The following is a 13614-nucleotide window of genomic DNA, read 5'->3' on the forward strand; positions in this document are numbered from 1 at the left end:
AGAAAGGCTGAGTCCCCGCGGCTCCCTTGATGCCACTCCAGAGATGCCCCGAGATGCCCATCCCACCTCGAGGGGCACCCCGAGGGTCCTAGCTCAATGCTTGCCGCGGACCCGGTGCGCTGCAGCGCCTCCTGGGGAAACCCAAGGCGGCTCCCTCCCCTCGCCGCTCCATAGGAGGCACCACGACCCCGCTGGGCTAATAGGGGCGACGGGCCAGGGTCCCCGCCGCAACTCGAGAACCCACCGCCGCAAGTCGAGAAACCCCACGTGATGCCACGCCCACTGCGTGAGGAGGCGCTTTTCCCTTGCAGGGCGTGGAGAGCATGCCCCGGTACCTCTCCCGGCTCAGAACGGGGCTTCACTCCGTGCGGCCGACACCAGGTGTCCCCCGAGATAGCCGTGCCAACCGGTCAAGAAGGCAGGGCTTCCCGCCACAGCGCGAGAGCGTCCTGTGGGCCCCCCTGCGTGCGAGAAGGGGCCCTTTGTATCTGCAGCGACTCGAGAGCCATCTTGAGTGCTCTCTGGCCCTCAAAGGAGGCTGGACTCCCTCTCGGCGCCCCCAGAGGTTCCCCGAGATCCCCGTGTCCCCACGAGAGCGGAGCCCCGAGTCTCCAGGCGCGGCTCGACAGCGACCCCGCCTCGCCTACGCCACCTCTTCTCGAGAGGGGGGCCGCCGGCTTTGCCTCCACTCGACTGGAATCCCTACTTTCCTTCGCACCTCAAAAGGAGGCCTGTCACTTCTCCTGACGCTCCAGAGGAGGCCCCAAGACACCAGTTCTGGCCCCAAGAACGAAGGTCCCCAAGGAAAACCGCAATGGCACATGGGGCCCCATTGCATCGCAGCGAATCGACGGGAAGCCCAGCTGCCCCTGGCAATGGCAAAGGAGGTCGGCACTTCCCACAGGCAACAAGAGAAGCTCCCTGAGGAGCCTGGCATGGGATCCAGAGAGGCAACCCCCGCCTCCCGCTGCGACTCCAGGAAAAGCACGACCTTCGACCCTGCATTCGAGATGAAGCCCGATTTCCCCTTACTGTGACCCGAGAGAAAGGCTGAGTCCCCGCGGCTCCCTTGATGCCACCCCAGAGATGCCCCGAGAAGCCCATCCGACCTCGAGGGGCACCCCGAGGGTCCTAGCCCTATGCGTGCCGTGCCGCGGACCCTGTGCCCTGCAGCGCCTCCTGGGGAATCCCGAGGCAGCTCCCTCCCCTCGCCGCTCCAAAGGAGGCAACACCACCCCAGTGGGCTAACAGGGGAGACGAGCCAGGGCCCCGCCACAACTCAAGAACCCACCACCGCAAGTCGAGAAAACCCACGTGATGCCACGCCCATTGCGTGAGGAGGCACTTTTCCCGTGCAGGGCATGGAGAGCATGCCCCGGCACCTCTCCCGGCTCAGAACGGGGCTTGACTCCGTGCGGGTGGCACCAGGTTTCCCCCGAGATACCCGTACCAACCCGCCAAGAAGGCAGGGCTTCCCGCCACAGCGCGAGAGCGTCCCGTGGGCCCCCCTCCCTGCGAGAAGGGGCACTTTGTATCTGCAACGACTCGAGAGCCATCCTGAGTGCTCTCTGGCCCTGCAAAGCAGGCTGGACTCCGTCTAGGCAGCCCCAAAGGTTCCCCGAGATCCTCGTGTCCCCACGCGAGTGCAACCCCGAGTCTCCCGGCGCGGCTCGACAGCGACCCCGCCTCTCCTACGCCACCTCTTCTCGAGAGGGGGGCCGCCGGCTTTGCCTCCACTCGACTGGAATTCCTACTTTCCTTCGCACCTGAAGAGGAGGCCTGTCCCTTCTCCTGATGCTCCAGAGGAGGCCCCAAGACAGCAGTTCCGGCCCCAAGTCCAAAGATCCCCAAGGAAGACCGCAATGGCACATGGGGCCCCATTGCATCGCAGCGAATCGACGGGAAGCCCAGCTGCCCCTGGCAATGGTAAAGGAGGCCGGCCGGCACTTCCCAGAGGCAACAAGAGAGGCTCCCTGAGGCGCCTGGCATCGGATCCAGAGAGGCAACCCCCGCCTCCCGCTGCGACTCCAGGAAAAGCACGACCTTCGACCCTGCATTCGAGATGAAGCCCGGTTTCCCCGTCCTGTGACCCGAGAGAAAGGCTGAGTCCCCTCGGCTCCCTTGATGCCACTCCAGAGATGCCCCGAGATGCCCATCCCACCTCGAGGGGCACCCCGAGGGCCCTAGCTCAATGCTTGACGGAGACCCGGTGCACCGCAGCGCCTCCTGGGGAATACCGAGGCGGCTCCCTGCCCTCGCCGCTCCAAAGGAGGCAACACCACCCCACTGGGCTAACAGCGGAGACTGGCCAGGGCCCCGCCACAACTCGAGAACCCACCGCCGCAAGTCGGGAAAACCCACGTGATGCCACGCCCATTGCGTGAGGAGGCACTTTTCCCGTGCAGGGCATGGAGAGCATGCCCCGGCACCTCTCCCGGCTCAGAACGGGGCTTGACTCTGTGCGGGTGACACCAGGTGTCCCCCGAGATACCCGTGCCAACCCGCTAAGAAGGCAGGGCTTCCCGCCACAGAGCGAGAGCGTCCCGTGGGCCCCCCTCCCTGCGAGAAGGGGCCCTTTGTATCTGCAGCGACTCGAGAGCCATCCTGAGTGCTCTCTGGCCCTGCAAAGCAGGCTGGACTCCGTCTAGGCGGCCCCAGAGGTGCCCCGAGATCCCCGTGTCCCCACGCGAGTGGAACCCCGCGTCTCCAGGCACAGTTAGACAGCGATCCCACCTCCCCTACGCCACCTCTTCTCGAGAGGGGGGCCGCCGGCTTTGCCTCCACTCGACGGGAATCCCTACTTTCCTTCGCACCTCAAGAGGAGGCCTGTCACTTCTCCTGACGCTCCAGAGGAGGCCCCAAGACACCAGATCCGGCCCCAAGGCCAAAGGTCCCCAAGGAAGCCCGCAATGGCACATGGGGCCACATTCCATTGCAGCGAATCGACGGGAAGCCCAGCTGCCCCTGGCAATGGCAAGGGAGGCCGGCACTTCCCAGAGGCAACAGGAGAAGCTCCCTGAGGAGCCTGGCATGGGATCCAGAGAGGCAACCCCCGCCTCCTGCTGCGACTCCAGGAAAAGCACGACCTTCGACCCTGCATTCGAGATGAAGCCCGGTTTCCCCTTACTGTGACCCGAGAGAAAGGCTGAGTCCCCGCGGCTCCCTTGATGCCACTCCAGAGATGCCCCGAGATGCCCATCCCACCTCGAGGGGCACCCCGAGGGTCCTAGCTCAATGCTTGCCGCGGACCCGGTGCGCTGCAGCGCCTCCTGGGGAAACCCAAGGCGGCTCCCTCCCCTCGCCACTCCATAGGAGGCACCACGACCCCGCTGGGCTAATAGGGGCGACGGGCCAGGGTCCCCGCCGCAACTCGAGAACCCACCGCCGCAAGTCGAGAAACCCCACGTGATGCCACGCCCACTGCGTGAGGAGGCGCTTTTCCCTTGCAGGGCGTGGAGAGCATGCCCCGGTACCTCTCCCGGCTCAGAACGGGGCTTCACTCCGTGCGGCCGACACCAGGTGTCCCCCGAGATAGCCGTGCCAACCGGTCAAGAAGGCAGGGCTTCCCGCCACAGCGCGAGAGCGTCCTGTGGGCCCCCCTCCGTGCGAGAAGGGGCCCTTTGTATCTGCAGCGACTCGAGAGCCATCTTGAGTGCTCTCTGGCCCTCAAAGGAGGCTGGACTCCCTCTCGGCGCCCCCAGAGGTTCCCCGAGATCCCCGTGTCCCCACGAGAGCGGAGCCCCGAGTCTCCAGGCGCGGCTCGACAGCGACCCCGCCTCGCCTACGCCACCTCTTCTCGAGAGGGGGGCCGCCGGCTTTGCCTCCACTCGACTGGAATCCCTACTTTCCTTCGCACCTCAAGAGGAGGCCTGTCACTTCTCCTGACGCTCCAGAGGAGGCCCCAAGACACCAGATCCGGCCCCAAGGCCAAAGGTCCCCAAGGAAGCCCGCAATGGCACATGGGGCCACATTCCATTGCAGCGAATCGACGGGAAGCCCAGCTGCCCCTGGCAATGGCAAGGGAGGCCGGCACTTCCCAGAGGCAACAGGAGAAGCTCCCTGAGGAGCCTGGCATGGGATCCAGAGAGGCAACCCCTGCCTCCCGCTGCGACTCCAGGAAAAGCACGACCTTCGACCCTGCATTCGAGATGAAGCCCGGTTTCCCCTTACTGTGACCCGAGAGAAAGGCTGAGTCCCCGCGGCTCCCTTGATGCCACTCCAGAGATGCCCCGAGATGCCCATCCCACCTCGAGGGGCACCCCGAGGGTCCTAGCTCAATGCTTGCCGCGGACCCGGTGCGCTGCAGCGCCTCCTGGGGAAACCCAAGGCGGCTCCCTCCCCTCGCCGCTCCATAGGAGGCACCACGACCCCGCTGGGCTAATAGGGGCGACGGGCCAGTGTCCCCGCCGCAACTCGAGAACCCACCGCCGCAAGTCGAGGAACCCCACGTGATGCCACGCCCACTGCCTGAGGAGGCGCTTTTCCCATGCAGGGCGTGGAGAGCATGCCCCGGTACCTCTCCCGGCTCAGAACGGGGCTTCACTCCGTGCGGCCGACACCAGGTGTCCCCCGAGATAGCCGTGCCAACCGGTCAAGAAGGCAGGGCTTCCCGCCACAGCGCGAGAGCGTCCTGTGGGCCCCCCTCCGTGCGAGAAGGGGCCCTTTGTATCTGCAGCGACTCGAGAGCCATCTTGAGTGTTCTCTGGCCCTCAAAGGAGGCTGGACTCCCTCTCGGCGCCCCCAGAGGTTCCCCGAGATCCCCGTGTCCCCACGAGAGCGGAGCCCCGAGTCTCCAGGCGCGGCTCGACAGCGACCCCGCCTCGCCTACGCCACCTCTTCTCGAGAGGGGGGCCGCCGGCTTTGCCTCCACTCGACTGGAATCCCTACTTTCCTTCGCACCTCAAAAGGAGGCCTGTCACTTCTCCTGACGCTCCAGAGGAGGCCCCAAGACACCAGTTCTGGCCCCAAGAACGAAGGTCCCCAAGGAAAACCGCAATGGCACATGGGGCCCCATTGCATCGCAGCGAATCGACGGGAAGCCCAGCTGCCCCTGGCAATGGCAAAGGAGGTCGGCACTTCCCAGAGGCAACAAGAGAAGCTCCCTGAGGAGCCTGGCATGGGATCCAGAGAGGCAACCCCCGCCTCCCGCTGCGACTCCAGGAAAAGCACGACCTTCGACCCTGCATTCGAGATGAAGCCCGATTTCCCCTTACTGTGACCCGAGAGAAAGGCTGAGTCCCCGCGGCTCCCTTGATGCCACCCCAGAGATGCCCCGAGAAGCCCATCCGACCTCGAGGGGCACCCCGAGGGTCCTAGCCCTATGCGTGCCGTGCCGCGGACCCTGTGCGCTGCAGCGCCTCCTGGGGAATCCCGAGGCAGCTCCCTCCCCTCGCCGCTCCAAAGGAGGCAACACCACCCCAGTGGGCTAACAGGGGAGACGAGCCAGGGCCCCGCCACAACTCAAGAACCCACCACCGCAAGTCGAGAAAACCCACGTGATGCCACGCCCATTGCGTGAGGAGGCACTTTTCCCGTGCAGGACATGGAGAGCATGCCCCGGCACCTCTCCCGGCTCAGAACGGGGCTTGACTCCGTGCGGGTGGCACCAGGTTTCCCCCGAGATACCCGTACCAACCCGCCAAGAAGGCAGGGCTTCCCGCCACAGCGCGAGAGCGTCCCGTGGGCCCCCCTCCCTGCGAGAAGGGGCACTTTGTATCTGCAACGACTCGAGAGCCATCCTGAGTGCTCTCTGGCCCTGGAAAGCAGGCTGGACTCCGTCTAGGCAGCCCCAAAGGTTCCCCGAGATCCTCGTGTACCCACGCGAGTGCAACCCCGAGTCTCCCGGCGCGGCTCGACAGCGACCCCGCCTCTCCTACGCCACCTCTTCTCGAGAGGGGGGCCGCCGGCTTTGCCTCCACTCGACTGGAATTCCTACTTTCCTTCGCACCTGAAGAGGAGGCCTGTCCCTTCTCCTGATGCTCCAGAGGAGGCCCCAAGACAGCAGTTCCGGCCCCAAGTCCAAAGATCCCCAAGGAAGACCGCAATGGCACATGGGGCCCCATTGCATCGCAGCGAATCGACGGGAAGCCCAGCTGCCCCGGGCAATGGTAAAGGAGGCCGGCCGGCACTTCCCAGAGGCAACAAGAGAGGCTCCCTGAGGCGCCTGGCATCGGATCCAGAGAGGCAACCCCCGCCTCCCGCTGCGACTCCAGGAAAAGCACGACCTTCGACCCTGCATTCGAGATGAAGCCCGGTTTCCCCGTCCTGTGACCCGAGAGAAAGGCTGAGTCCCCTCGGCTCCCTTGATGCCACTCCAGAGATGCCCCGAGATGCCCATCCCACCTCGAGGGGCACCCCGAGGGCCCTAGCTCAATGCTTGACGGAGACCCGGTGCACCGCAGCGCCTCCTGGGGAATACCGAGGCGGCTCCCTGCCCTCGCCGCTCCAAAGGAGGCAACACCACCCCACTGGGCTAACAGGGGAGACTGGCCAGGGCCCCGCCACAACTTGAGAACCCACCACCGCAAGTCGGGAAAACCCACGTGATGCCACGCCCATTGCGTGAGGAGGCACTTTTCCCGTGCAGGGCATGGAGAGCATGCCCCGGAACCTCTCCCGTCTCAGAACAGGGCTTGACTCCGTGCGGGTGACACCAGGTGTCCCCCGAGATACCCGTGCCAACCCGCTAAGAAGGCAGGGCTTCCCGCCACAGCGCGAGAGCGTCCCGTGGGCCCCCCTCCCTGCGAGAAGGGGCCCTTTGTATCTGCAGCGACTCGAGAGCCATCCTGAGTGCTCTCTGGCCCTGCAAAGCAGGCTGGACTCCGTCTAGGTGGCCCCAGAGGTGCCCCGAGATCCCCGTGTCCCCACGCGAGTGGAACCCCGCGTCTCCAGGCACAGTTAGACAGCGATCCCACCTCCCCTACGCCACCTCTTCTCGAGAGGGGGGCCGCCGGCTTTGCCTCCACTCGACGGGAATCCCTACTTTCCTTCGCACCTCAAGAGGAGGCCTGTCACTTCTCCTGACGCTCCAGAGGAGGCCCCAAGACACCAGATCCGGCCCCAAGACCAAAGGTCCCCAAGGAAGCCCGCAATGGCACATGGGGCCACATTCCATTGCAGCGAATCGACGGGAAGCCCAGCTGCCCCTGGCAATGGCAAGGGAGGCCGGCACTTCCCAGAGGCAACAGGAGAAGCTCCCTGAGGAGCCTGGCATGGGATCCAGAGAGGCAACCCCCGCCTCCCGCTGCGACTCCAGGAAAAGCACGACCTTCGACCCTGCATTCGAGATGAAGCCCGGTTTCCCCTTACTGTGACCCGAGAGAAAGGCTGAGTCCCCGCGGCTCCCTTGATGCCACTCCAGAGATGCCCCGAGATGCCCATCCCACCTCGAGGGGCACCCCGAGGGTCCTAGCTCAATGCTTGCCGCGGACCCGGTGCGCTGCAGCGCCTCCTGGGGAAACCCAAGGCGGCTCCCTCCCCTCGCCGCTCCATAGGAGGCACCACGACCCCGCTGGGCTAATAGGGGCGACGGGCCAGGGTCCCCGCCGCAACTCGAGAACCCACCGCCGGAAGTCGAGAAACCCCACGTGATGCCACGCCCACTGCGTGAGGAGGCGCTTTTCCCTTGCAGGGCGTGGAGAGCATGCCCCGGTACCTCTCCCGGCTCAGAACGGGGCTTCACTCCGTGCGGCCGACACCAGGTGTCCCCCGAGATAGCCGTGCCAACCGGTCAAGAAGGCAGGGCTTCCCGCCACAGCGCGAGAGCGTCCTGTGGGCCCCCCTCCGTGCGAGAAGGGGCCCTTTGTATCTGCAGCGACTCGAGAGCTATCTTGAGTGCTCTCTGGCCCTCAAAGGAGGCTGGACTCCCTCTCGGCGCCCCCAGAGGTTCCCCGAGATCCCCGTGTCCCCACGAGAGCGGAGCCCCGAGTCTCCAGGCGCGGCTCGACAGCGACCCCGCCTCGCCTACGCCACCTCTTCTCGAGAGGGGGGCCGCCGGCTTTGCCTCCACTCGACTGGAATCCCTACTTTCCTTCGCACCTCAAAAGGAGGCCTGTCACTTCTCCTGACGCTCCAGAGGAGGCCCCAAGACACCAGTTCTGGCCCCAAGAACGAAGGTCCCCAAGGAAAACCGCAATGGCACATGGGGCCCCATTGCATCGCAGCGAATCGACGGGAAGCCCAGCTGCCCCTGGCAATGGCAAAGGAGGTCGGCACTTCCCAGAGGCAACAAGAGAAGCTCCCTGAGGAGCCTGGCATGGGATCCAGAGAGGCAACCCCCGCCTCCCGCTGCGACTCCAGGAAAAGCACGACCTTCGACCCTGCATTCGAGATGAAGCCCGATTTCCCCTTACTGTGACCCGAGAGAAAGGCTGAGTCCCCGCGGCTCCCTTGATGCCACCCCAGAGATGCCCCGAGAAGCCCATCCGACCTCGAGGGGCACCCCGAGGGTCCTAGCCCTATGCGTGCCGTGCCGCGGACCCTGTGCCCTGCAGCGCCTCCTGGGGAATCCCGAGGCAGCTCCCTCCCCTCGCCGCTCCAAAGGAGGCAACACCACCCCAGTGGGCTAACAGGGGAGACGAGCCAGGGCCCCGCCACAACTCAAGAACCCACCACCGCAAGTCGAGAAAACCCACGTGATGCCACGCCCATTGCGTGAGGAGGCACTTTTCCCGTGCAGGGCATGGAGAGCATGCCCCGGCACCTCTCCCGGCTCAGAACGGGGCTTGACTCCGTGCGGGTGGCAACAGGTTTCCCCCGAGATACCCGTACCAACCCGCCAAGAAGGCAGGGCTTCCCGCCACAGCGCGAGAGCGTCCCGTGGGCCCCCCTCCCTGCGAGAAGGGGCACTTTGTATCTGCAACGACTCGAGAGCCATCCTGAGTGCTCTCTGGCCCTGCAAAGCAGGCTGGACTCCGTCTAGGCAGCCCCAAAGGTTCCCCGAGATCCTCGTGTCCCCACGCGAGTGCAACCCCGAGTCTCCCGGCGCGGCTCGACAGCGACCCCGCCTCTCCTACGCCACCTCTTCTCGAGAGGGGGGCCGCCGGCTTTGCCTCCACTCGACTGGAATTCCTACTTTCCTTCGCACCTGAAGAGGAGGCCTGTCCCTTCTCCTGATGCTCCAGAGGAGGCCCCAAGACAGCAGTTCCGGCCCCAAGTCCAAAGATCCCCAAGGAAGACCGCAATGGCACATGGGGCCCCATTGCATCGCAGCGAATCGACGGGAAGCCCAGCTGCCCCTGGCAATGGTAAAGGAGGCCGGCCGGCACTTCCCAGAGGCAACAAGAGAGGCTCCCTGAGGCGCCTGGCATCGGATCCAGAGAGGCAACCCCCGCCTCCCGCTGCGACTCCAGGAAAAGCACGACCTTCGACCCTGCATTCGAGATGAAGCCCGGTTTCCCCGTCCTGTGACCCGAGAGAAAGGCTGAGTCCCCTCGGCTCCCTTGATGCCACTCCAGAGATGCCCCGAGATGCCCATCCCACCTCGAGGGGCACCCCGAGGGCCCTAGCTCAATGCTTGACGGAGACCCGGTGCACCGCAGCGCCTCCTGGGGAATACCGAGGCGGCTCCCTGCCCTCGCCGCTCCAAAGGAGGCAACACCACCCCACTGGGCTAACAGGGGAGACTGGCCAGGGCCCCGCCACAACTCGAGAACCCACCGCCGCAAGTCGATAAAACCCACGTGATGCCACGCCCATTGCATGAGGAGGCACTTTTCCCGTGCAGGGCATGGAGAGCATGCCCCGGCACCTCTCCCTGCTCAGAACGGGGCTTGACTCCGTGCGGGTGACACCAGGTGTCCCCCGAGATACCCGTGCCAACCCGCTAAGAAGGCAGGGCTTCCCGCCACAGCGCGAGAGCGTCCCGTGGGCCCCCCTCCCTGCGAGAAGGGGCCCTTTGTATCTGCAGCGACTCGAGAGCCATCCTGAGTGCTCTCTGGCCCTGCAAAGCATGCTGGACTCCGTCTCGGCGGCCCCAGAGGTGCCCCGAGATCCCCGTGTCCCCACGCGAGTGGAACCCCGCGTCTCCAGGCACAGTTAGACAGCGATCCCACCTCCCCTACGCCACCTCTTCTCGAGAGGGGGGCCGCCGGCTTTGCCTCCACTCGACGGGAATCCCTACTTTCCTTCGCACCTCAAGAGGAGGCCTGTCACTTCTCCTGACGCTCCAGAGGAGGCCCCAAGACACCAGATCCGGCCCCAAGGCCAAAGGTCCCCAAGGAAGCCTGCAATGGCACATGGGGCCACATTCCATTGCAGCGAACCGACGGGAAGCCCAGCTGCCCCTGGCAATGGCAAGGGAGGCCGGCACTTCCCAGAGGCAACAGGAGAAGCTCCCTGAGGAGCCTGGCATGGGATCCAGAGAGGCAACCCCCGCCTCCTGCTGCGACTCCAGGAAAAGCACGACCTTCGACCCTGCATTCGAGATGAAGCCCGGTTTCCCCTTACTGTGACCCGAGAGAAAGGCTGAGTCCCCGCGGCTCCCTTGATGCCACTCCAGAGATGCCCCGAGATGCCCATCCCACCTCGAGGGGCACCCCGAGGGTCCTAGCTCAATGCTTGCCGCGGACCCGGTGCGCTGCAGCGCCTCCTGGGGAAACCCAAGGCGGCTCCCTCCCCTCGCCGCTCCATAGGAGGCACCACGACCCCGCTGGGCTAATAGGGGCGACGGGCCAGGGTCCCCGCCGCAACTCGAGAACCCACCGCCGCAAGTCGAGAAACCCCACGTGATGCCACGCCCACTGCGTGAGGAGGCGCTTTTCCCTTGCAGGGCGTGGAGAGCATGCCCCGGTACCTCTCCCGGCTCAGAACGGGGCTTCACTCCGTGCGGCCGACACCAGGTGTCCCCCGAGATAGCCGTGCCAACCGGTCAAGAAGGCAGGGCTTCCCGCCACAGCGCGAGAGCATCCTGTGGGCCCCCCTCCGTGCGAGAAGGGGCCCTTTGTATCTGCAGCGACTCGAGAGCCATCTTGAGTGCTCTCTGGCCCTCAAAGGAGGCTGGACTCCCTCTCGGCGCCCCCAGAGGTTCCCCGAGATCCCCGTGTCCCCACGAGAGCGGAGCCCCGAGTCTCCAGGCGCGGCTCGACAGCGACCCCGCCTCGCCTACGCCACCTCTTCTCGAGAGGGGGGCCGCCGGCTTTGCCTCCACTCGACTGGAATCCCTACTTTCCTTCGCACCTCAAAAGGAGGCCTGTCACTTCTCCTGACGCTCCAGAGGAGGCCCCAAGACACCAGTTCTGGCCCCAAGAACGAAGGTCCCCAAGGAAAACCGCAATGGCACATGGGGCCCCATTGCATCGCAGCGAATCGACGGGAAGCCCAGCTGCCCCTGGCAATGGCAAAGGAGGTCGGCACTTCCCAGAGGCAACAAGAGAAGCTCCCTGAGGAGCCTGGCATGGGATCCAGAGAGGCAACCCCCGCCTCCCGCTGCGACTCCAGGAAAAGCACGACCTTCGACCCTGCATTCGAGATGAAGCCCGATTTCCCCTTACTGTGACCCGAGAGAAAGGCTGAGTCCCCGCGGCTCCCTTGATGCCACCCCAGAGATGCCCCGAGAAGCCCATCCGACCTCGAGGGGCACCCCGAGGGTCCTAGCCCTATGCGTGCCGTGCCGCGGACCCTGTGCCCTGCAGCGCCTCCTGGGGAATCCCGAGGCAGCTCCCTCCCCTCGCCGCTCCAAAGGAGGCAACACCACCCCAGTGGGCTAACAGGGGAGACGAGCCAGGGCCCCGCCACAACTCAAGAACCCACCACCGCAAGTCGAGAAAACCCACGTGATGCCACGCCCATTGCGTGAGGAGGCACTTTTCCCGTGCAGGGCATGGAGAGCATGCCCCGGCACCTCTCCCGGCTCAGAACGGGGCTTGACTCCGTGCGGGTGGCACCAGGTTTCCCCCGAGATACCCGTACCAACCCGCCAAGAAGGCAGGGCTTCCCGCCACAGCGCGAGAGCGTCCCGTGGGCCCCCCTCCCTGCGAGAAGGGGCACTTTGTATCTGCAACGACTCGAGAGCCATCCTGAGTGCTCTCTGGCCCTGCAAAGCAGGCTGGACTCCGTCTAGGCAGCCCCAAAGGTTCCCCGAGATCCTCGTGTCCCCACGCGAGTGCAACCCCGAGTCTCCCGGCGCGGCTCGACAGCGACCCCGCCTCTCCTACGCCACCTCTTCTCGAGAGGGGGGCCGCCGGCTTTGCCTCCACTCGACTGGAATTCCTACTTTCCTTCGCACCTGAAGAGGAGGCCTGTCCCTTCTCCTGATGCTCCAGAGGAGGCCCCAAGACAGCAGTTCCGGCCCCAAGTCCAAAGATCCCCAAGGAAGACCGCAATGGCACATGGGGCCCCATTGCATCGCAGCGAATCGACGGGAAGCCCAGCTGCCCCTGGCAATGGTAAAGGAGGCCGGCCGGCACTTCCCAGAGGCAACAAGAGAGGCTCCCTGAGGCGCCTGGCATCGGATCCAGAGAGGCAACCCCCGCCTCCCGCTGCGACTCCAGGAAAAGCACGACCTTCGACCCTGCATTCGAGATGAAGCCCGGTTTCCCCGTCCTGTGACCCGAGAGAAAGGCTGAGTCCCCTCGGCTCCCTTGATGCCACTCCAGAGATGCCCCGAGATGCCCATCCCACCTCGAGGGGCACCCCGAGGGCCCTAGCTCAATGCTTGACGGAGACCCGGTGCACCGCAGCGCCTCCTGGGGAATACCGAGGCGGCTCCCTGCCCTCGCCGCTCCAAAGGAGGCAACACCACCCCACTGGGCTAACAGGGGAGACTGGCCAGGGCCCCGCCACAACTCGAGAACCCACCGCCGCAAGTCGGGAAAACCCACGTGATGCCACGCCCATTGCGTGAGGAGGCACTTTTCCCGTGCAGGGCATGGAGAGCATGCCCCGGCACCTCTCCCGGCTCAGAACGGGGCTTGACTCTGTGCGGGTGACACCAGGTGTCCCCCGAGATACCCGTGCCAACCCGCTAAGAAGGCAGGGCTTCCCGCCACAGAGCGAGAGCGTCCCGTGGGCCCCCCTCCCTGCGAGAAGGGGCCCTTTGTATCTGCAGCGACTCGAGACCCATCCTCAGTGCTCTCTGGCCCTGCAAAGCAGGCTGGACTCCGTCTAGGCGGCCCCAGAGGTGCCCCGAGATCCCCGTGTCCCCACGCGAGTGGAACCCCGCGTCTCCAGGCACAGTTAGACAGCGATCCCACATCCCCTACGCCACCTCTTCTCGAGAGGGGGGCCGCCGGCTTTGCCTCCACTCGACGGGAATCCCTACTTTCCTTCGCACCTCAAGAGGAGGCCTGTCACTTCTCCTGACGCTCCAGAGGAGGCCCCAAGACACCAGATCCGGCCCCAAGGCCAAAGGTCCCCAAGAAGCCTGCAATGGCACATGGGGCCACATTCCATTGCAGCGAATCGACGGGAAGCCCAGCTGCCCCTGGCAATGGCAAGGGAGGCCGGCACTTCCCAGAGGCAACAGGAGAAGCTCCCTGAGGAGCCTGGCATGGGATCCAGAGAGGCAACCCCCGCCTCCTGCTGCGACTCCAGGAAAAGCACGACCTTCGACCCTGCATTCGAGATGAAGCCCGGTTTCCCCTTACTGTGACCCGAGAGAAAGGCTGAGTCCCCGCG

The sequence above is a fragment of the Giraffa tippelskirchi genome, chromosome 14 (assembly GCF_054371585.1).
Source record: "Giraffa tippelskirchi isolate mGirTip1 chromosome 14, T2T-mGirTip1v1.2.pri, whole genome shotgun sequence".
NCBI lineage: Eukaryota > Metazoa > Chordata > Mammalia > Artiodactyla > Giraffidae > Giraffa > Giraffa tippelskirchi.